Here is a 25,793-nt window from a genome sequence, read left to right as displayed (position 1 = left end):
CTCTTGAAGAGAATAGCAGGGCCGGCGTGTTTGTGGGGGGGGGTGTGGGGTTGAGCGAGTGAGAGAGTGACAGCGATTAGCTTCGGAGCCAGTGCCGACTCTACAGTCATAGCGAGAGAAATAAAGTGTCTCCCGTGTGCTTTTTTGACCACGGTGGGAAATCTTTAGCAGGAGAAGGTAACCCTCTCTTTGAGTTCACATTGTTTATGGAGAAGGAGAACCAGGAAATGGGTCGGGGGAAATGCTACGCTACCAAGGCCGAGCAATGTGCGTCGCCGCCACGTGTAGTTACATTTTTCAAGAGGTGCACGTCAGGCTACGGCGCAGGATCCGTGTCTCCACATACCTACGTACATAGTGGCCCAAGAACCACCAGCATTTCTGGAATCACTACCTTCAACGGTCAACAGCATTGGCTGGAGTGTTCCTAAAACCTCTCATGCATGTCTTTGTGCAGCACCTGGAGGAAACCCACTAACATTGGAAGGACATGCACCTACAAAGACAAAGGTGTCCCGAGCTGGGCCTTCCTTCAAACCACTCACAGATGTTTAAAACATTTCGAAACGCCGCCTCTGACTTCCTGTTCTGACGTACCGTCTGCAATGCTGAAAATATGGATGTCGCACAAGTACAAATAAGGCGTCAGGCATGGCTGCTTTGCAGTAATGATGTCATCGTCCCACCCTGTATCTTGGCAGAATCTGGGCTAGATTAGGAGTGTTACGAATTCACCAGTTAAAATCTGTTAGTCTCATACACGTTCAGTGTGTGTCTGGCTGTTGTGGGTGCCACAGCCACATCACCTGGCACGTGTGGCTGAATGCGACTGTAAACATGTCTAACAGTGAATTGATAGAGAGTCTGGGTGTGACTGTGTGTATGTGCTTTTGATTTGCGCGCGTCGCCGGCATGTGTCGCTGAAAGAGCACCTCGGAGCGGCTGCCCTGCGGGCCATTGTCCGCTCCAGATGTTTCCCTAAGCCACCCAAAGTGCTGCCGAGAGGAGATAGAGGCCAAAACCCACTATACGCCGTAAAGCCAGGCTGTAAATTTGCTGCATGCCTCAGCCTCGAATTTGCACCTGAATGGGGCAGGCGGTTAGGCTCCAGCAGGGGGGAGGGAATGGAGGAGGGGGTTCCCAACTGTTGTTGAGGCCTAACACACACACACACACACACACACACAATGCAGCACAGAGTTAGGAAACCTGCATGCAATCTCCCCCTCACTTGTTGACAGGGGGGCCGTGCGAGAGCTTTTAAATGGTAATGAAAAACAACAATTCTACGACGAGATGATCCGAGGATGAGCTAACGGGGGTGCGAGGAGAACCATTATCTTGATGTAATGACAGCTGCTCACTGAAGCACATAAGTGTCCTGAAAAGTGTACTTAATGCAGTTGTTGATGAAATGGGATTTGAAGCAGAGAAGCAGAAAGAAATGCTGCGTTGGATGAGCTCTTTGAATCAGTTACATGGCGTAGTCCAAGAAGACCAGTGGCAGTTTTTAGTCTTATATTAAAGCTCTGTGGGGTTTTTGGCTGTTTGTTTTAAATGGACACTTTACCAAAAGTCTGTATATTTGATCAATTACATCTATGGTGTCTAGTCTGTCAGACCTTCCTCCACAGCGCTGTGGAGGAAGGTCGAGTGGAGGAGGCTAGTCCACACAGCAATCTGGGATGGGAGACAAACCTGCTCTGGTTTTATTGGCATGTCTTTAAACCAATCCCAATCGTCTTGGGCGATGCTAAGTGCCGGACGGAGACACGCTGCAAAAATAGCCTTGGCAAGGAACTTGTCTTGGTGGAACATGTGTATGTTCAAAAGTAGTTTTAGTCGTGCGACAGAAAACTCAGATTGGACAGATAGTCTAGCTAGCTGTCTGGATTTACCCTGCAGAGATCTGAGGAGCAGTTAACCATAGTCCTCACAAATCCACCAAAGAAAGAGGAAGGTAACGGGACATCTGGCCGAAAATGAGGGACACTCGACTGATTTTCCGTCGGCACCACAGCAATCCCGTTAGTGGAACGTCGTGGATATAGACTAAGTGGTATCTAGCCATTGTAGATCATTTGCATCTTATTTGCTGTTTTAAATGTATCTGACATTTGTTGCCCAAACATTGGAGGTAAAAGAAATTTTGTTTCTAGTGCTGACTGCACTGAAAAAAACTTCCAGACACTATATCCCTGCTACTCCCCAGAGCTCACTTCATAATGCTGGTTAGAGTCAGCTTTCTGCAGTCATTTGATTTATTAGCCATCATGCATGAATCCCGGTTTCCCTAATCTGAAGGAAAACCTGGTTACCCCAACTCATTTCTTTTCACATGCGAGCATGTGCCTGCCAAAGACTGCAGGCAAGAGAGGTAACACTGTGACAGCAGAGCGGCGGCATGAAGGGAAAGAAAAGTGTAACTTGCACTAGTAGTTTCTATAAATCTCAATCAACCAGTTTCCACAATGTTGTCAGACACTTCGAATATTAATCTGAGCCTGTCAGCTGTCACTTTTGTGAAGGTAAATACAAGCTGGACATTAGCCCTATTATCTTACATTGTAGCTTGAACAGAGGAAAATAGGGTTGAAAACAACGGTAGTTACCCTTTAACAGCAGTCAACTCTGGCAACATCTGATGACACAATGTAGAGAAAAAACAACTATTTATATAAGCAGTGCATTTCAGACTCAGTCTTAATGAAATGTCTATAACCACATTAATCTTGCGAATGCCTAACGATGCACAGCAGTGGAGCTTATTTGAAGTAAAGTTGGTGTTTACTTTTAATCACACTCTGTGGCTTTCATTCACTCCCTTTCCCTGCTCCATATTCTCTCCTCCAACTCTTTGTTTTTGCCTCTCACACACCCACACAAAGACACACACACACACACACACACACACACACACATGTGCAAGTACGTATGTTTACTTTGCTCGAGCCGTGTACTCTGAACGCCACATTAACTCCATTTTGTCACTCATCACTGAGTGGTGTTAACGCTGTGACCTTTCAGCAGGCAGACTGACGTATCATTAGCGATACTGTGGGACTCCACACACCACGGCTCCCAGCCCCAGCCCATTAGAAAGTCATCAGACGGCCTTCATGTAATGACCAAATCACTCCCTCACGGTGTTACACAGGTCCTTAATGGAACTGATTCACATACACAAAGACCCAAAGTCATAGCTTGATCTGGCTTTGCATCATCTGACGTAAGAATAGAGGAATGACATGTGAACAATTAAGGCACAATAAATAAGCAAGGCAGTAGATTGGGAGCCTTGGTGTCCATGCCATCAGACAACGAGGAGGGTGTAGGATTTTTGTCACGTGAGGGGTCAAATACATTGACAGTAGCATTATCCATTACATTTTGGTTTAGTTGATGTGAGCCATCTACAGTATATATATTTGATTGCCTCTCTATGCACTATCCACATTATTAACCCTCCTGTTGTCCTTGGTTTTCAAAGTTCATATATCAGAAATTGGGTTTCTTTCAAGCTCATTGCCCAAACATAACATGGATGGTTCCATGCAACGCTCTTCGCAAGTCAAATTAAGCATCAGATCACTTTTTACCTTGAATGTTGGATGTTTTATTAAATTAAATTATATTATAGCGCATTTGAAAAAAAACAATGAAATGGTCTCTAAACACTATCCTGACTAAACTTTGACAGTCTGCGATTAGCCGCTCAATCGAAATGTCGAAATAATGGTAGGCTATGAATTCATATAAATGAGGCTTATTGACTATGAATTCCAAAAAAAAAGTGTAAAGCTAGCAGTAGTTGATGTTAGGGATGAATCCGGTGAAAAAAGGGCAGAAAAAAGGGTTAGTTTTACATTTTTACCCAGGAGAACAAGATGCATGGTCAATGGGAAGACAACACAAGGGTTAAAGGGCAATTCTGTCAGTTTTCAACCAGGCTTTTGTTCTCTTATTTGAATCCATCCTGACTGTGTATCATGCTACCTTTACATTCGCCACCACAGTTTCAGAGACTCTGGAAACAAAACAACATATTTTGGGGCCAAGAAAAACAAGCCTTTTAAAACTTCACAAAACACTTCAATGATGCAAAAATCCTATCATTAAAGTAAACACAGAAATAATAGCCCCCTGGGTTAGCTGTTGTAAGTAACTTCACAAGGATCTCTTTCCAGAGCTCGGTAACAAAACTAATTTAGTTGCCTATTCATCTGTTTACACATGTGAAGCTGAGGTTGATGTAGCGTGCGCGTGCTAGAGAATTAATAGGCTAACATACGAGAGAAAGTTTCATTTAAGTTATTAGTCCACGAAAACTCAAGAAAACTTGAAATTATGGCAATAATATGAGTCTGTGTTAGCTAGTCCTCATTGAAAAAATTCTCATCAACGGGTTCTTATGATATCATACAAAGACGTATGCACAACAATTCGCATATCTGACCAAATGATGGCGACAGGTCATGTTTTAGCACATAGACTGTAGTTTGTGCCACAATAAAGGTGGCTGTGATGCAGGTACCGGTCCCCGTGACGTAGAAGTGAGATGTCTCACTCTGTAGCTATAATAGAGAGCTCAAAACACAGGGTGAAAAGAGGAGCTGCAGCAATGTGCAGTACAACAAAAACATGGTATTTTTTGAAAATGAAACCATGTAAACCTGTTCTGGTACAACCTCTAAATACAATTATGATCCTGCACATGAGCATAATATGAGCACTTTAAGTAGTACTTACGGGCAGGGTACGAGTTGTGAAAAAAGCAGAGGGGGGAGGTTTTTTGATCAGGCACAACAAAACTAAACATGCAAGAATTAAATCCCCCTTCCAATACCATGAATATAGAGCCACACGGCCAGCCACGCCAAAACACTTTATTTTTATGATTTATGACCTTTAATAATATTCAATGGAAAATAATCTCAAAATGAAATAGCAGTGTCAACATAAAACACAGCACTTTCAAGCCAGATAGAGGAGTTCACTGTGTTTTGGGACTACACCTTATAGTAATGAATATGTGTAATGAACACACCACCACCATCAGTGCAATGCATTTGTAGCTATGTGTGCAAATAGTTCATAAGAGCAGTAATGTGAACACTGCATTAGCCACCTCTGTCATCTTGAATTCTGTGCACAGACATTACAGCTAAGGAAACTAGGATCTAGAATTGTTCATTTACTTAAAGAAAGAAAATGCCATTATTATAATTTTTTCTCCTCTAATATATGTCTATTTTGGAGGGTTGATTTTCAAAATGAATTGATGGAGGAAATAGAGAGACATTTTAGAAAATGACGAGACAGAAAACAAGTCATTTTTCTTAAATGCTAACATCTGGACAGGCTGAGCTCAAACATAATGGACGATAGTTTTTTGGGCCTTTAAGAGGCTAAAGACGGGGTCGACCCTCGAGATGCCTTTCTTCTCGAGCTGGCTAAGCCTGGTTTTATTATGGATAGCACACACACACACACACACACACACACACACACACACACACACACACACACACACACACACACACACACACAGACTAGTGGGACTGGGAGTGGATTTATAGAGGCACACACTCATCAGTGAGGCAGAAGTCTGTGCACAGTTAACATACGCCCAACTGCTCCCATTTTGGAGTATGTGCCAGGCTCAAAACGTACATGTGTTTGCTAATTAATGTTTGCAATTAAAGTTAGGCTGTGTGTTGCTGCTGGCAACCACCACAGCCACAGTCATCGCAGCATTCTCAATATCCCGCGACTGCGATCTTGCCAGTGGAACTGGTAGATGTGTAAAGATCCTGACGGTCCAAAACAAACTCTCTTCTTTTTTTATAACGGTGGCCTGTGCAGTCTTTGGAAGACTAGCCGCCGGTCAAAGAGAAACCATTCTGGAACGTTCTTCTTGCCTAATTAAAAAAGCAAACAGGCTGTCTTTCTCAGAAAAAGCCTCCACAATTTGTTGTTTATCTCTTTTGTGTCACTAATGCCAACCTTAAAAGACTTTTCAAGCGATTCCACTGTCGCAGACTATTTTCCAATATGGGAATGCAATCCTGAGAGTCTTGCTAGAGCTCCCGTCCTCTCAAACATTTGGTGTAGGTCGTAAAACTCAGTCCCAGTCAGTCTTTTTCCCGTCTTGAAGTTCCGACGAAATCAAACGTGTTTGATATTATCGTAAGTTTTAAGTCTTGGTAGTGAAGTTAAATCACGTGAACATTGTCAACAACCAATGGGTGCGCTCCCTCCAGCACCAAAACAGGAAGCAGCAAACAGCTAGAGCCAGTGCTGTTTTGTGGTTGCTATGGCACCAAGCTAGGGAAAGTTGCCGATGTTCAACCCTTCTGAAGCGCGTCATCCAACGGGAGATTTAACAGCGGATTAACGCAGAATTCCGAGTGCTGCCGCCATTCATCTGCATGTACGGCAGAACAGAACATCAGCAAACTTTCTCTCAAGTTACCAGCTAACGCTAGCGGCAGCTAGCTAGCTAGCTTGGTTACATTTTTCAAAACAAATCTAGCTGTAGTCTTACAATGTGTGACCCTGGAAGATCCCTACCCTGATATACAATATTCTGACAGTCCTTAACGTTAGATGTGAGGTGATTGTCTTTAGATGTGAGACGTTGTCAGACTTTTCAAAGTCTTCTAGAGTATGGTAGGCATAAACGAGACTTAGCACCTTTAGCCTCAAAAAGGGAATTTGTGTTAGCATAGTGGGGGTTGCCCTGAAACAGCCGACGAACACGCAACATTATTCCCATTTAAAGCCCTGACCATAATGCAGCTCATTTATCAGTGATGGCGAAAACAGACAAGCTCACTGAAGTCCCACTCGAGTGTATTGCCTCAGACATAAATCAGGTGCTCTCAGCTCAACAATGCTAATCCAAAGCCGCTAGTTAAGTTTGGTCATTCAAATCACTCAGCGCTCTTAGAAGAGCAGGGGGAGTTTTGGTGATTCGTCAGTACCTTTTGCCGATGCAGCAATATCCCCCCCCCCTCATAATTTAAAATCAACAGGCTGGGGGCTCTGCAGGCCAGACGTGGCTTAGCTAGTAAAACAAATGCATTAGCCCCTGTCCATGGCTATCAAAACAGCCATTAGCATTTCCGCAGCTGGTAATCGCTGGCGTTGAGAAAGCAGGGAGGAAGCCCTTTCGGCTGGCTTCCCACACATTGCTACAAAGTGGGCTTAAAGCACGCCTGCCACTCATGTCGGGAGACGTGCGCGAGCAGCTCGTGCACACACTGACTCACTCATACACAACCCAAACACACACTTTCTTACATGCACACATATATACACACCCAACTTGCTGGAAAAAAAAACACCACACACACAAAAAACACACATGGAGACATTTACTTTTAGACATTCACACAGTCACGCGCTGTGTCACCGGATTCCATGGCCTCAGGCTAATGGTAGACACGGCGGGTTCCCAGGGGCAGATCATGTTGGGCAGTTTGAAACCAGTAAGAAAACAATTAAGTCATCAGCGTTAGCGCTGTGCAGGAGGAAAGGGAAATTGCCAGTAAAACTTTAAAGGGGGAAATGGCATTACAACCAGAACAATAGGACCTTGTGAGATATCAAATGTCTCCAATCTTAGGATGGTAAGTTGGCTCTGATGTGAGCCTGACGTTGACTTTACATGTCACTGTAGGGTGCCAATGTCAGGAGTTGACTTCACTGGGAGAGGTACAGGAAGTGGCTGCATTTTTCAATTTCTTTTATTAACATACAAACAAATTGGCATTGCACAAGTCAGTCTAACCCTCCCGTTGACCTCGGGTCAAATTTGACCCGTTTTCAATAAGTTTCTATATCAGAAATTAAAAAACGTGGATGGTTCCATACAACGCTCTTCACAAGTAAAATAAATGATGACTTCACTACTTTCTTTGAATGTGGGTGGGTGGAAAAGCTTCAAAAACGTGGGGGGGAAAACAACAAAAGCGTCAAAAAGGGCAGAAAAAATCGACAGAAACGTTGGGAAAAGTGACAAAAAAACGTCAAAAAAAAGTTAAAATTTTTTATTTTGACCCATAAAAACAAAAGGTTGCATGGTTGATGGGAAGACAACACAAGGGTTACACAAAGCACATACACATCTGAGCATCAGGCAAAGACATGAGAGTCTGCAGATCCAAAAGAAGAACATGTTTAAATAAAGTGACTGCAATTTCAGTAAGGGACTGCACAAAAAAGGATTGGGGTAAGGAAGGGAGGGTGAACTTTATGTTTCACTTTTTATAGAAGCAAGGGTTTTAATAATGTTAATGATATTAATAGATATAATGAAAAAAATCTATCTATATACTATAAAGACGCACATCTATGTTTCTCAAACGTGTACTAGGTTCAGTGGTGGAAGATGTATACAGATCCTTACGTAAAAGTACTAATACTACACTACACAATAGTCCTGCATTGGAAATGTTACTTAAGTAAAAGTATTTAGGTATCATCAAGAAAATGTACTTAAGTTATTAAAAGTAAAAACTCCTCCCATTGTAGAAAGTGTAATCATCTCAGCTGGACTTGTAGGCCGTTATATTGTTGGCTAGTTTCATTCATAATAAAACATCAGATTTTACAAACTGTGTTTTGTGTGCAGAAATCTTAATATGTAAAGTAACTAGTAACTAAAGCTGTAACAGATGAATGTAGAGTAAAAAGTACAATATTTCTCTCTGAAATGTAGAGAGTAAGTAGAAAGTGGCATGGAAAGTAAAGTACAAGTACTTGAACTTGGGTACAGTACTTGAGTAAATGTACTTAGTTACATTCCACCACTGATTAGGTTAATGTGTTAAAGTCTCTTCCTGAGGACATTTCAGGTTGTTGTAAGAAAAGTCAACCATGGAATATACAATAGCGACTTGTGGATTGGCCCTTGAGTTGAGCATTCAGCTTTTGAAAAGGGGTTTTGTGGGGCGGCGGGGGGGTGTTAGAACACACACCAGTGCGCACTGTCACTCATGCTACAAGCACACACGTTCACGTTTGTCTGCTCTTGCCACTCACCTCCTCTTTGAACTGCTAATTGTTAATTACCTCAACATTTCTCTGAGAAGCTGGAAGGCTCCGAGAGCATCTGTGATTGATTGGGCCGGTGGGTGCCGTGTGTCCTTTGATGTTGATTTTATTTCCTGATATCCACAAAGCAGCGTCGAGGAAGGGCTAAGCCTGCTATCTCAAGATCGCTGTTGCATATTCAAGTGAAGGTGATTTCCATATCAAAATAGTTGTTTAACAGCTGCGCCACGGATCAAGTGAGCAGCATCGGGGGTTTGTTTCCTCTGCAATCGGGGGAAAGCATCTGTGAGCTCACATTTCTGGCATGTATGGTGTGAAGCGTGATTTGTGGTTGTGCGGAGGCTCCACGCAGAGCTTTCGCCGTAGCATACGTAAAGTGTGTGTGTGTGTGTAGTGCGAGGGAGAAGTGAGAGACTGAGTTTGAAAGGGCATTTACCATGCAGGGAGGCTCTTACAAAAATGGTATCAAGTGGCATTATGGGAAGTGTACGGTCCAACGCTAAAGGACAATAAAGTCAGGATATCTTGGCCTCCGCTGCTTCGGTCGTGGCCATTCTTTATTTAACCTGTATACCTGTGTTGTGTTTCCTGTCTGCAGACATGTCCGTTTGCATTGTGATTTACGCTGTCCCTGGCTTGTGTTACTGTAACCAGCTATCCCATCATGCCCTGTGCTTCTCATGTCGGATTCTGCAGCTACTGAGAAGAGTGTGTGCTAAGTTGCGTATATATTTTAATCTTGATGTACAGCAAACGGTTTCTAATATGTGTGTCCTCTGAGTGAGCCTTGCCAAGCACTGTGTGTGTGCATGAATGCATCGGTGTGTGTGTGTGTGTGTGTGTGTGTGTGTGTGTGTGTGTGTGTGTGTGTGTGTGTGTGTGTGTGTGTGTGTGTGTGTGTGTGTGTGTGTGTGTGATTTTACAGTCAGTCCAGGGAGATGGTTGAGCCATCTGTCCTCACCACAGTGGAACTGATAAAGCTGTCAGACCAGCTCCATGTGAAATCCCTCCCCGTCATCATCACCTCTATGTCACTAATTACAACTTGTGTGTGTGTGTGTGTGTGTGTGTGTGTGTGTGTGTGTGTGTGTGTGTGTGTGTGTTGTTATGTGCATGAATGTATGTGAATAAGGTTATTGCTTTTATGTTTTTTTATGTATGTTAGTTTATTATGTAATGAAGTTTTAAAAAGTAAAAAAAAAACTTTTAATAATACAGACATTTTTAAGATGAAGAACCAGGTAAACTTTTACATCCTCTTAGTAGATTCTGTAATACTTTCCATCCGTAATTAATGCACCGATATCCCGTCAGCTCTGTGTGTGTGTGTGTGTGTGGTGTCCGCGCTTACAGGTAAATGCGTCACAGATGGTGACATCACAGCAGGTGGCTGCTCTCTAAAGCTGCTTACATGGCGGCCGAGGCGGCGTCGATGAGGGAACTGTGACAGGGTTGCCGCTACAGGAGACAGATATACCCTGACACATCCTGGATAGCATACACACCCACTTCCTTCACACACACACACACACACACACACACACACACACACACACACACACACACACACACACACACACACACACACACACACACACACACACACCTATCTGAGAAGGAGGCGGGGGGGAAATCTTCACATTGCAGATCCAGTGATGCTTACGCCTTCAGGTGCAGTTGTAACGTTCGTGATTATTTTGTATTCAACTTTTGGGGCTGACATGACATGCTGAACTCACAGTTTTGGGGTCCTGTGGTCTTGTTGAAGAGACTTAGGTTAAGGCTGTGCTTCTCTGGTTCTGGATCACATCCAAGATGAGCTGTACTCATAGATGGGAGGGAAAAAATAAATCAGTACACAGATATACTGAGAAGCAAAGTACAACTGTGCTTGGCTTTCCATTGGAAATGTAATTATTCAAACCATCTGTTGAGTTTGAAGATCTTTCATTGTCACCTGTGTTTTTCTCATTGGAATCCAGGATCATTACAGCGCTACAGAGTTTTACAATTTCAGATCTTCAAAATAGGCTTACTGTAAAAGAGTGCTCTGCAGATTTAGCGTTGCACTACTAATAATGTTGTCTGACTCACGATGGAAAATTAAAAAAAATATATTCTAAATGGATGCAGCAGAAACACAAAAAAAATCTTTTTTATTCCACGCCTTCTTCTTCTTTGTCCAAACCTGGCGCCTACATTACCCACAGTGCAACTTGACAAGCTGACGGTTCAGTCCTAGATTCAGGTGTGTTACGGTAGCAGCGGCTAATGTAGCCTCAACCAGAGATGAGGACTACAGAGGTCTGGTCTTACTCTTTCTAACTCTACACCTTCACATCATTTTTAATTTGCAAACTTGAATTCTTCAGCCCCAACAGACGCTGACTCGAGTGACATAACTTGAGGAAATTAAGCACTCGGTCAATCAAATCAATGCTGATCATGGTTTCAGCTCGCTATGCATGCACAACCATGTTTGTTAGTGGTGTGTGTTTGTATCAGTTTTTTTCTTAGGGTCAGTGGGACAGCTTGTGACCTGTACATCTCTTGATATGACAGGCATGTGTGCTTGTTTGTGTGTGTGTGTGTGTGTGTGTGTGTGTGTGTGGTCCACAAATATTGTGTCCAACCGTGTGTATGGCAATGGGAAATGGCAACCTGCCTGTGTGTATGTGTGTCCGTCCTGCTGTGTGTTGGGCCAGTGGGAACCTGAGTGTGTGATAGTCTCCAAGGTCATTTCTCCTCCTCATGAGCTCACTCTTTTCTCAGCCCCCACCCCCCCCCCTCCCCTACAGTATCACTTCCTCCTCAGGCAACAAAGGCTCTATTTTAGACTACAATGATCTTCCTCTGACAGAGACAGAGAGGCCCAAAGTCAAGCGAGCCAAAGTGATGCCTCTGCTGGTTTGTACACATCACACCAACAACTGACTTTACAAAAGTACACACGTACACACACACACACACACACACACCCACATAGGCGCACATGCAAACACACGCTGACATTTCCTTTCCTATTCATGTAAACATGCACAAAGATCAGACAATCAATAAGTGGTGGTAAACAAGATCAAAAATAGAGTGGACTTGAAAAAAGTGACTAAAAGTTGCATGATGCATTGATTCAAGTCTTTTGGCTGTGTTTATACTGCAGCTGCAAATAGAGACACATGTTTTTTTTAGCCCTGTATCACCAACTGTTGTGCCTGCAGGATGCTAACTTTCACTGACTGAGTGCGGTGATAGGTTTTCCTCTGTGCCATAGAGCTCCATTGTTGAACAAAAAAGAAAACCACCAATCACATGTCAATGAGCCACACTCCTGCACTGGGTGACACCATGGATCTATAATAAGAACTGGATACAGCGCAGGAGTCCTGTTCATTCCTAGAGTTGCTCAGCGGCGCATGCAGCCATCATGGAGTCAAAAATGACCCAGGTGATCCGTCGGCCGAGGCGGCTACTTCCTGTTGAGTGCTCCGCTAACTTGAATGGGGAATTATTATTTAATCGTGCGTATTATTTAATCGTGCATGCCTTTGGTGTGGGGGGTCTGGGTTCAATTCCCACTGCGATACATCAAACAATGTGTCCCTGAGCAAGACACCCTTACAATCCTTAAGGCCGTTTTACAGTTGTGCGGAGGCTCCACGCAGAGCTCTCACTGTAGCCTACATAAGTGGCCTGATGTATGCGTAGAGCCGCGTGTGTGTGTGGTAGAGGGAGAAGTGAGAGAGTGACGGCAATTATATTCAGAGCGAGTAGCGACTCTAGAGTCCTAGTGAGAGAAACTAAGTGTCTCCCCTGTTCTTTCTGACCACGGTGGGAAATCTGGAGCAGGAGAAGTTAACCCTCTCCTCATGTTGTTGATGGAGAAGGAGAACCAGGAAATGAGTCGGGGGAAATGCAACGCTACCAAGCCACGGCTGAGCGACGTGCGTCGCCGCGACGTGCGTCGCCGCGACGTGTAGTTACATTTTTCGAGAGATGCACGTCAGGCTACGGCGTAGGGTCCGCATAGACGCAGAGGGGTCTGCGTCTACGCCAGACCCTGCGCCGTCGATTCTACGCACAACTATAAAAAGGCCTTTTGTTGCTCCAGAGGCGTGCAGCTTCTGTATATAGCAATTGTAAGTCGCTTTGGATAAAAGTCAGCTAAATGACATGTAATGTAATGTAAAGATTGTGATGCTCAAAAAAATGTAACCACTGACTTACAGATGTCTCTTTCCCCGTGTTGAAAAAAAAGTATTTTTGGGCCAGAGGGCATGACGTCAGAGCCTGGGAGTTGTATGGCCACTATGTTCAATTTGCTTCAAAACCTGGCGCACTTCCTGGGGGTTTGGGTGACACACACACACACACACACTGTAGTTTACTTTTAATCAATTTCACATATACCTTTTTGCTCACTACACTAAATGTTCACTATTCCGCATCTCAAAATAGTCCCCATGTACCTAATGGCCAAGTACATAACGTTACAAGCTTGAGGTTTGCCCAAACTGTAAAATGCTTCTGTTCTCCAGCCCACTTCACATATTTTCAATTTCAATTTTATTTATAGTGTCAAATCATAACAAAAGTTATCTCAAGACACTTTACAGATAGAGTAGGTCTAGACCACACTCTATCATTTACAGAGACCCAACATTCCCCCATTAGCAAGCACGTGGTCACCTCGGACAGACCCTGGCTTTAGGTGGGTGCCCATCTGCCTCAACCGGTTTTGCTCAAATGCCAAAACTGATCTTCTTAAACCTGCATTACTGTAAGTCATGGTGAATCCAGCAAGCTGGGTGTGTAAATGGAATAAATATTATTTTTGAGTCCTGTTTCGAAACAACTGACAAAATTAAATCCAATATTCTCTCTGTTTTAGCTCTGTTTTTGGCTAAATGCTCCACTGTGTTCACCAGCTAGTCTCTGTCTGCTGTTTGCTGCTGAGCAGTAGTGCACAATGGCTTTATCAGAGCATTTACACTGAAAACAGATAGCGGTTGATAAAGGTCGTAACCCAAACACAGTTGGTAGCTGTAAAACAAAGCAAAAATGCTAATTTCTAATCCCCTCTGTAGAGCTAAGGTGAACTGCAGTTGGATGGTAATCTCTGTTGGTTCTTTCAGATTACTTATTGTCGTTTGATCCATGGTTAATATATGACTATTGATTATAGCAGCTAACTACATAGTGCCAGTAAAACTTGAATTGTTGTCAGCGCTCAGTCTTTGTTCTCTGGCCTGCTCTTCTTCATCAGGTGATAACTGTCCTGTTCATCAATGCAATTTGTCTGTGTTCCAGACAAAACCAAAAATGTTAACATGGTTCATCATTGTTCCTCAGCTAACTTTGTTAGCATTGTCTACATTTCCTGTGGGTGTCTGCTCCTGCTGTAAAAAACAAACTTGTAAACAGTCATTCATAAGTAATATCATGCACAGATGTTGGGCCACACCTGAATGTATGCAGCAGAAAAGATGCAAATGTATGCAAGCATTGTGATGGTGACAAAAAGCATGCCCCTGGTGCTGTTTAAGAAAATTGTTCAGCCTTTTTGAAAATAATGTAACTATTACATTTTGTAAAGCATTTTTGATTGGAGTCGTCAGTAGGACCATTGGGTTTGTTGGTGCCACAGACATAATGGGGTAGTCTATATTCACGACGTTCCACTTTCGGGATTGCTCTGTTGCCTGCTGCCAGGATTTCACTCTTTTCGGCCGGATGTCCATCACCTTCCTCTTTCTTTGTGATGGCGTTCTAACCTCCGGTGGATTTGTGAGGACTATGGTTAACTGCTCCTCAGATCTCTGCAGGGTAAATCCAGACAGCTAGCTAGACTATCTGTCCAATCTGAGTTTTCTGTTGCACGACTAAAACTAAAACAAGTCCCTTCCCGAGGCTATTTTGTAGAGGCACCGTGGCTCCGTCCGGCACTTAGCACCGCCCAAGACGATTGGGATTGGTTTAAAGAAACTTTGTAAACCTATAACGTGCACAAAAAAGATACATAACGCAATAAAGGAAAGGGAAAAAGCCAAAAGGCATAATCTGAACACTTTAAGAGATGGACTAACTCATTGTTGATTTTGGTATGTTCCTGGGATTCGTTGACGTGGAAAAAAGCTGCACTTAAAATGTCTTAAATAGATCCCATGAATATTGGCTACAACAGTGTATTAAAGCCATGTGTCCTGCATAGTAATCTGACATTAAATCTAGTAAACAAAACATCATCTAACTCCAAATCTTACATCACTTGTGAAACAAATACCTGGCACTCAGTGCAGCTTAGCATGAGACAAGAGACACAACAAAGGCAAGAAAGTCAAAAACCTGATTGGTATTTGGGGAGATGCCTCAGTTGAGACATTTAACACAAACAAAAACTTTTTTCCAGAGAGATACGTGATGTCTGTTGTCATGACGTGGCCCTGGGGCTCAGCGGCTGCACACGTCTGCTGAAGTGTGTTCTTCAGCTCCACCTGGGCCTTGAACTGTGACCTGCTGAAGCTAAAGGTGACGGCCCACAGGGCCCATTGCCACCCCCACAGATCCGCCTGGCCTGCCGCCAACTCACCCCCTTCCCCTTCTCCTCCCACCCTCCGCACTGCATCCCTGCTCCCTCTTAAACACACAAGACCTGAGTTCTTCATCAGAGGGAAGGCTTTATATTCTTCTGGTTTCCCAAGACGGATTGCAATGTGTGGCAGCTTTCTTTATTTTTTTTTGTGTGATTTGTGTTTCCTCTCACAAGTCACAAGCAATGCCAGAGAGTACTGCATGCACTCAAAGCCTCCACACAGCTGTACAGACCTCTAGGTGTGGGAACATTGTGTGTCTGATTCTTCGGAAAGGGAGGGTCAAACAAAGTCATTGCTGTGATCCAATGCTATAACAATAGCTGTGTTAATGGCAACTGGAGAAATAGCAAAATACTGCACATGTGTATGTGGTAATCCTGTACTTAATTTGAAAAACTGAGGCTACATTTACATTGGTATTTAATTTTTTTGGTGCACACACGCAGCCTGTTCTCATGAACCACACGTTCGAAAAGCTACGAAAAGTCAAGCACTGTAATTGGTATGATTTACATGTTGTTTTTTTGCTGTGGGCACCACATTGACTGCTGCTGTATGAGAACAAGGCTGGCCGCTGGCCGCGTGGATGGGTGGCTGTTAACATACAGGACTTTCAAGCCAGGGAGTGGAGCTCGCTTCCTGGGAAAAACCAAAGCCTATCACCCAGGAAATGTATGTTCCTTGGAAGTGTTTTAATACAAACCACGATCTTTTCCTAAATTTATCTAGACGTTTTGGTGCCAAAACTCAACTTTCGTCGCCAAATAACTCTAACTTTTTCTTGCCTAAACAGGAGGCAGCATGTATACTCCGCCCATTGCTAGTAGTTGCCATGGTAACATTAGTAGCTTTAGTCTCAGAGAACAGGTCGTTGTGACCGATGAGACCCAATCAGGAGGAGAAACACCAGAGCAGGGGGAATGAGAGGGGGAAACGTAGCAAAAGATATTTTTATATCAAAACGTAGCAATGTAAATGTACCGCCAGGTTATCTTGAAGACCTGAAATACGTCAAGCCAGCCCTAGGCTATCTTTTTCTGGGAGTTCAGGGTTAGCAGAAAGTGCAAAGACACACACGTACACATGTATGCACGCAGACACGCAGGCACGCATGCACACACGCGCAGGCTGCCTTTTTGACTTATGATAACAGGAACATTTTTGGTAAAGAAACAAAAAGAAGTGTTATCAGTCAAGAAACTGTCATGTGAATCTCTCTCTCTCTTGGGGAGCAAAGGCAGGGGAGGGGAGTCCATTTTCCCATCATGCACCTCTCTGCATGGGGTTCAAATAGCAGGAAACACCAAACTGGGCGTTGCTCCTTGGTGCAGGGATGGACGCGGCGTTTGTATTCTTTTTCCCAGCGGCTGCTATATTTATGTCTATTGTGTTGGACAGGGAGCTCCCCCGTGTGTCTCTGTGTGTGTGTGTGTGTGTGTGTGTGTGTGTGTGTGTGTGTGTGTGTGCGTCCACTGTCTGTGTGCCGTCGCAGGCTCTGGCCAGCCAGCTGGCCTGAGTCCAGTAATGAAAATAACATGTTGACCAAAGGATGACCGCAGCGGCTGAAGATGACAACAGTGACTTTCTTTCTCTGTCTTTTGTTTTCTTGCGAGTGAGACGGTGGGACGGTGAGATTCCCACCGTAGCTCACTAACCAGAGGCCTGAACAAAAGCTGACAGGCAGCACAACAATGGCTGGGATGATGATGCATGCAGGAGTTTGCTTGTGTGTGCGTCTGTGTGTGTTTCTGTGCTCTTGGCTTTCTGTGCCCCTTTTCACCCTAATGTGTTTCTGTCTGTTTAAAAATGAATGTCTGTACACATGCTATATCTTCATTTCTTACAGTAAGAACTCATGCAGTAGTGCATGTATCTGAGCACAGCATGCATTTTAAAACTGTGAAGGTGATAGGTGGTAGGTGTTAGCACGCTTCAAACTCCTCATGTGTCAGTGCCCATGCATGTACCTCTGATATGTCACCAGATCATTGGTGCTTTAGAAATCCTATGCAAATATGAGCCTGAAGCCCTCCAAACAGCCAGGAGAGTCTCTGCAGTCTGACGCGGGACTGGTACTGGGATTTCAAAATAACTGTGTTAACAGCAGAGCGGTGCCAATCCACCTGTGTGCGTTGTGGGGAGGGAAGTAGGGATGAAAAAGGAAGGGAAGAAATGGAGTTAAAGAATGAGGAAGTCTGAGCATGGAGGAGTTAAGGCAGTAAGCAAAGGAGGTAAGCTATACTGGGAAGGGAGGAGCTGAGGACAGAGAGAGAGGGAGAGAGAGACAGAGAGAGAGGGAGAGGAGAGAGAGTAAGAGAGAGAGAGTAAGAGAGAGGAGAGAGAGTAAGAGAGAGAGAGAGAGAGAGAGAGTAAGAAAGAGGAGAGAGAGTAACAGAGAGAGAGTAAGAGAGACAGAGAGAGAGAGCGAGTGAGAGTGAGAAAGAGTTCTTATTAGAATATAATTTTACAAAAGTTTGTTTCATATTGCTTAATAACTTTTTTTTTTCTTTGCCATACTAATGCATGTATATCATTAATATAAATCCATCCTAATATTGTGTTCATGTTTATATAACTGTTGCATTGTGTTTTGTCTGATAATTTGTCAACATTGTTATTAGACTTCCATGCCAATAAATCCCTTTTGAATTGAATTGAATAAGAAATTGAGAGAGAGAGACAAAGAGAGACAGACAAAGAGAGAGAGAGAGAGAGAGAGACAAAGAGAGAGAGAGACAGAGAGGGACAGATAAAGCATAGCCAGTTTTATGAGAGGACAAAAAGAAAGATGTTAATTTAAAATTAAATTAAATTTAATTTAAAAGTTTGCGTGCTACATGTGCTAAATTAAAAATGAATATAATATAACCATTGGTATATTATTATTGTTATAGCGTCATTATTGTTATAATATTATTTTTGTTCCTCCTTCTGTGGCCTTTTCAGCGGAAATGCACTGCAATTAAACATCAACTCTTAACTCATTAGTCTTCACTGATCTCCTGTCTGCTCGTTGTCCGCCACATGCTAGTCTACATCCACGACGTTCCACTTCCGGGATTGCTCCGGTGCTGCTGGAAAATTCTGCCGAATGTCACTCTTTTCCTCTTCCTCTGTGTTGGCGTTCTAACCTCCGGTGGATTTGTGAGGACTATGGTTAACTGCTCCGCAGATCTCTGCAGGGTAAATCCAGACAGCTAGCTAGACTATCTGTCCAATCTGAGTTTTCTGTTGCACGACTAAAACTACTTTTGAACGTACACATGTTCCACCAAAACAAGTTCCTTCCAGAGACTATTTAGCAGAGGCACCGTGGCTCCGTCCGGCCCTTAGCACCGCCCAAGACGATTGTGATTGGTTTAAATAAATGCCAATAAACCAGAGCACGTTTCTCTCCCATCCCAGAATGCTGAGTGGACTAGCCAGACCCTCCTCCGCAGCACTGTGGAGGAAGGTTTGGCAATGCGAACTTAGCCACATGGTAATGATACACACGAGCAACTAATTCAATTCAACACTTTTTTTTGGGACAAATTACAAACTGAAAAGGCTTGTTCAAGTGAAGGATAATAATACTGATGTCAACCTCTCACTTTTATTCAAGCTAATTGAAACAAATTCCCCATTATTGGGAAAAAACATACATAAGGAAAGAGTTTACAGCTAATATAGCACGTGGGAATGTGTGACTCTACAGTATGACATAATGTGAGGCCATGGGAAACGTTCACACTCTTCTTTGTGCTGCTGCAGCACTTTAAAAACAAATCCGATGCCTGCTCACACAGTTTATCACAGTAACACACAGCTGGCACTTTGCCAAAACATTCAAACAGCATCTTTAAATAGTAGCGGCGATGGGAAAACATGTCTGCGTGTGCTGAATACATTTACTACATCCAGGGCTTTACAGAAAGGCAAGAGAACACTTGCATCACCCTGAAAGAATCAGCTGAATGCTCGCATGGAAAATAAGGCCTTCTTAACTGTGGCCTGTGCATATTTTCAAAAGCTTGTACTACTATTTTTGGGGAACTTAAATATGCTTAATACTGTTAAGATTGTTGTAGAGATTGCAGAGATGATGACATTTAGAGAAACTTCTTAACTGAAGACTAGAGGATGCAAGTCAGTCTTTTTGTTAAAGGTGCCCTGCCACACGTATTTCATTACTTTGTGGTGATGTCTGAAGTTCTACCATGGACTCTGTAAAAAAATATTGTGTAAAGAATGCCTTGGTTACCTTGTTTCAAGCCATTCTAGCGTGGTATAGAAAGCCTGCAGAAAGACTCAGCTTGATTTCTGCCAGTTCTCATTAATATTCAACGAGCTTAGCTGCTTGACTCTGATTGGCTAACAGCTAGCCAATGAGAGCCTGGCTGTCAGCATCCTTTACCCAGCACTTTTACACTGGGCGAGCCCATGAATAGTAATGAGCTCAGGCAACATGATGTTAGACTGACCAGCTTCTGTAATTGGTCTGATTTCTCCGCATATTTCTGTTCAGTGGCTAGAGCTGACAGAGCAGGTAGCGGTTCATTTTCACATTCACCACATAACACAAACACATATGGACCTAACAGATTTCAAAAAATATAAGTAAAAACGGTTTTGTGTGGCAGGGCACCTTTAAGCAAGGATTTAAATGACCCATTAAACTCTTACAACGAGTCATAATTTGCTTAATTGCTATAACTATTCGGCAAAGATGATTGCACATTTGGCAGTGGTGGAACTAAACACTGCTCAATAATGTGAGGCCAGAGCAGTGGAAACACCTGAAGCACGAGGGTATTGTTATGTATCGTCGATCCGACCTGAGATAAGAGGAGAGAGAAGAGGAGGTGGGAAGTGGGCTAGCTGCTATAATTAGCCTTCGGCTGTGACTGCGACAGGCAACAGGCGACAGGCGACAGGGAGGAAATGCCGTCAGACGGCAATAAACATGGATTAGGGAGGGAGGTGGGAACTGGCCGATCTGGAATCACTGCCAAGCTTCACTTTGTGGATACAGGGATTGAAAGAAGGGAGGGTGGATACACTGTGTGTGTGTGTGTGTGTGTGTGTGTGTGTGTGTGTGTGTGTGTGTGTGTGTGTGTGTGTGTGTGTGTGTGTGTGTGTGTGTGTGTTTGTGTGAGAGAGAGAGAGTGAGAAAGAGGCAGCTGGGTTACTGCTGGATGGAACAACTCTCCTTGATTTAAGCTATTTTTAACTTTAACTGATCAAATGCACAAAGCCAATCAATCAATATGCTTTTGAAAGGAACGTTTGCATGAGTAAATGATTGACACAATTAGGAGATGGTGCATACTGTGTAAATATGGAATAATACATTGCATGATATAGTTAAAAAAACAAGTGAGTGCTTTGAATATGTCACATTAACCCTCTGAGGTCCAAGGGCATTTTTAGATATCTTCCTGAATTCTCCTTTTAAGGGTGTTTGCATATAACCCGATCCCCATGTGTTTCATGTCAAAATGTTCAGAACAAACTCAGCTTTCAGTCTAGTGAGGCCCCCAGAGCAATGTATAAAGAGATAATAAGGCCCTAAGGCTGAAAAGTTGTTGATGTTTGCTTTTTGAAATTTCTCAAATCTCAAACCTACGCTCAATCGTCTTGGAGCTTGAAACTAGTTTACAAAAGTCTTGGGTTCACAAAGGTAGCGTAATATATGAATAAAACAGGAAATACATGTCTAAAATGAAATGCTGTAATATCGCTTTTTGAGCCGGTACGTCTTTTGTCCTCAGAGGGTTAAAGGCAAGGCAAGGCAAGGCAGGGCAGCTTTATTTGTACAGCACATTTCAGCAAAGGTCAGGCAGACCCGACCCAGACCACCTGAGAGGTCTGGCTGGTTCATGAAATATAAACTTAAGATGACTTCAAAGCAGCATCCATTGATTTATTGGGGGAGCTGAACAAGCTGTAAACACAACCACAAAATGTTTTCTTGTCTTCTTTCTAAAGCTAGGCTAATGCGTTAGCAAACAATAGGGGAGGGGGTACTAAGAAAGGTTTCATGCAGGTTACAGATTCAATGTTGTACTAGTTTACACATGCTACATGTGAGGGAATAGAGAGGCGAAGTCCCTGCCCTTCCAGGTGGACCTCATGGGACCTTAATTTCGGAAAAAGTAGTGAACGGGGAGAGGCAAATTATTTTATGATCCCGTTTGAATTGAGCCATGGATTACAAATATGATGTCCGTCAATTTTAAAAGATAATTTTTCAACTGAAGAAAGTCTCAGTTAGCCGTAGGTTTGTCATATGACCACTTAGTTTAGTGTGAAACCGCTCAGTGGACTACATCTCCCGTCTCACACAATCTACCTCACCTAGCTTGATGCTCAACCTGCTCGCTAGCTAGCTAGCTTAGCTCTGTTCCACAACACATAATGTATTGTTATCTCACCTGATGGGTTTTATCCAGTGAAGTGTTTTCAGCAGAGAAGCAAAAGAACAAGCGAGATCCTCTGCTCATTAGAGTAACGTTACATCCCCGGTACCATACACCAACCCGGTCTCACGCCAGTTCGTGAAATAGTCATTATTATTCGTTATTTAGATTTATTGATTTGTGTACAGGTCACGATTTTAACGTTTATTTTCATGTACACGTCACGATTCTTGAATTTGTACAGGTCACGATTTCTGAACCTGCTCTGGGGGACGCAACAACGAGTTTATAATATAATATTATAATATGCTCTGAAAGGGACATAAGGTCAGGGCGTTTGGGCGACATGTACGGCATGTGCAGATAGAGGCAAGTGAGGAAACTCAAAAATGTAAGATTAGAATTTCAGCTTTAGCCTCTCACCAAATCGCAGGCTACATCAACTAAAGCCCTTAAAGGGTCATTTCGGTCAACAGGGATGTGATGGAGACATGAGCTAATGTGAACCGTTTTTCTTATTGAAAATCTTTTAGATAATACAAAACCATAGATGTGCCTATTGCCCACAGGAAACACTCTGCAGCTGCAGCCTCTCTCTCTCTCTCTCTCTCTCTCTCTCTCCCTTCGTCCGCTCTTCGTCAGTATACTCTGGCTCAAATGAATACAGGCCGTAATCGAACTATAACTATTAGGTTTAAATATTGAGCCATGGCACTGATAATCTTTTAGATAACAGGAGCCTATGATTTCTGTAGCCTGTAGCGAAACAACAGACTCCCAGAATGCCTTTTTCTCGTCTCGCCACACCGCTATCTTCGGAAAAAAAAAAGTCACCTTTGTGAAATCGATAATGTTGTCAGACACTTTTAATAACAATCTGAGCCTGTAAGTAGCGAAAACTAAATCGAAGATGCCCAATTGCCCCATTAGGTTACACTGTGATCTGGCTCAATACCGGACACAATTCAAAGATTTTTGGTCACGTCAGTCTATAAGACCCAAATGCATGGGGAAATGGGGTTCCAGATTGAAAAACAAATTAAATGCAAATGTGCATGTGTGAGCCTGTGTTGGTGGCCAGTAGAAAACATGGCCACCCACCTTGATGAAGAGTGTCTATGTCCAGTGAGCCTCTGAGGGGACCGAGACACAGATGTGAGCTGAGTGTTATCTCAGGAGCCTCGCCGTGTTGGGACAGAGGACAGAGGCTGTCTCCACTGCGGGGGTGCACTCCCGCAGAGGTCAACGCAGGGTTGTCGTGATTGGGGGAGCACTTGTTCGTGTTTATCTAGTAAATGTTGCTGGTTAATTGTTTCTGTGGAGGTCGTTGTCGGGTTGTGAAAACACAAGTTCTTTTTAAGGAAAGTGCGGCTGCTGATGAGGCAATATGGTGGAACAAAGTAGAAGCTGCAGGAGGAGTGAGGGTTGCGGTCGGACTTCTGTTGTAGTTTTTTTTAGACCCACACGCGCACGCACGCACGCACGCATCCACACACACTAGATTAGTCGATCAGACGATTTTCTGTTCGGTTTGTGCAGCGGCATTGAAATGGCCCACTTGTGTGACATTCTGTTGTGTAATTTTAACCAACCAATGCAGCAGCACAAGTAGACTTTAAATTTCACAAATTTTGTTTTCCATGAGATCGTTTTACGATCTGAGGAAACATTCAACTGTTCCACAAAGTCCCGGGCAGTTCAGTGCTTGTGTTTGGTGTTAGAAAACTTTCTTGTGGCAGAGATGGAGGCAGTGATGTTTCCTGTTTCCTGTACGGAAGTCTCACAACGCCTCTCACAACGCCTCAAAACACTCTGACAAGTCTGATCTCTGGTTACACGTCTCTCCAAAATTTTAATCCATCTCAACTTTTCGCCGCAGGCCGCTGCCTTTTTCAGTCTGAACTCACTAGCCTGTTCAGATGAATGGAAAGACCAGGGTGTTGCAATCTGACGACCACTGTAGTCTATGTGAACACAGCCTAAGGCTAATTCATAGTAGTAAGTACTCTCTACGCAGTGTGTGTGGTTGTGTGTGTGTGTGTGTGTGTGTGTGCTAGAGATTTTGTGTGTGTGTGTGTGTGTGTGTGTGTGTGTGTGTGTGTGTGTGTGTGTGTGTGCGTGCATGCGTGTGTGTCTGTGTATGTGTGTGTGTGTGCGTGCATGCGTGTGTGTGAGAGATTGTATGTGTATGAATGTGTGTGTGCGTGTGCGTGCGTGCATGTGTGCGTGCATGTGTGTTTCATTGTTTTTGTGTGTGTGTGTGTGTGTGTGTGTGTGTGTGTGTGTGTGTGTGTGTGTGTGTGTGTGTGTGTGTGTGTGTGTGTGTGTGTGTGTGTGTGTGTGTGTGCGTGTGTGTGTGTGTCATGATGAATGCTTCCTTTATCCTGATCAGTCTTCCTCTCTCTGGACAGCAGATTGATCCCCCCAACCCCTATCGATCGCAGCTCCTTCACCTCTGCTTGTCCTCCTTTACCCACAAATCCCTTCTTCTTTCATCATCCATCACCTGTTCTCACTTTCCTTCTTTCTCACCATTTCTACTTCTGTCTCTCTTAATATTCCACTTTTTACCCCTTTCTTGCCTTTCTGATTTCCTGCTCTGGTTGTAATTTTCCCGTATGCTCTTCCTTTCTCATTTCTCTCCCTCAAGCCTCTCTCACATGTCTTTTCCCTTCCTCCCTTTTCCTTCTCTGCCTTTACCTTTTTTCCTCACTTTCTCTCGATCTCTGTCCACATCAGTTTTCTCAGCGCAGCCCAAAGTCAGAGACTTGATGATCTTGCAGGAAAAACTCCATCGGCGACCCTGAAGGAATCAATAATGTGTTAATGCCAGATGATGTGAGTAAAGGCAGCTCTGTGTGCAACACTGCTACGAGCTTCAAGGAAGATTCCAATTCCATTTTGGGGTTACCTTATTTTACTATCTCATCAGTTTCCTATAATGAATTAGTCTAATGTGAATCACGAAAACAACAGCTTCAGGGTTTAATGCAATAGCTCTGTAATGTTTTGCAGTCTTGGTACATCTGTTAATCTGTCTCTGCCTCTTCTGAAGTTGACAATCCATCACTGGCGATGCTGTCAGAAGTGAGGGATCGTCAGGTGTCCCGCAGTAAAAACGGAGGCCAATCCAACTGATGAGTTGGTGACCAGGGAAGTTTTAACGTTTTCATTTTTCAAACGCAACTTTGTTTGTTTCCACAACTTCTTATCGGCATTTCAGAGTTAAGGCTCATTTCAAGACTTTCACTTTCTTGACGCGGTTGAATTCCTTCATCACTTGTTTCCTCACTTCACTAGTGGTGTTTATTGGAAAAAAACCAACACATGTATAACTAACATTTGTATAGCAACCGCTGCAGCTTCCTCGCCCACCATTTTCACAAGTTTGAAAATGCGTCGGTGGTCCCGTAGCTTCCGCTACGAGGCAAAGATGGCGACCGTTGAGGGCGGGTAGTGTCCACTCAACGTTTTGTCCGTTATGAGTGCAGCTCCCAGGGACTCGTAGTGCACTGCAATTGGCCATACTTCTCAGTGTGAGCACACTTTATGAAGCTCAGCGCAAATTCTGTCAGGAAGACTTCTAATCACTGCTCTCTCTTCCTAAAACCTTTCAGCTTTCAGTGTTTCAGCTTTCAGTGTTTCAGCTTGAACATCCCTTTTCACTTTTCAGTAAACCAACCAGAATTGGCCACAGAATTCATGCTCCAATCACAGCATGACATCCTGCTTTAAATGTCTT

The sequence above is a fragment of the Perca fluviatilis genome, chromosome 12 (genome assembly GCF_010015445.1).
Source record: "Perca fluviatilis chromosome 12, GENO_Pfluv_1.0, whole genome shotgun sequence".
Taxonomy (NCBI): domain Eukaryota; kingdom Metazoa; phylum Chordata; class Actinopteri; order Perciformes; family Percidae; genus Perca; species Perca fluviatilis.
Note: the sequence above shows the minus strand (reverse complement) of the source record.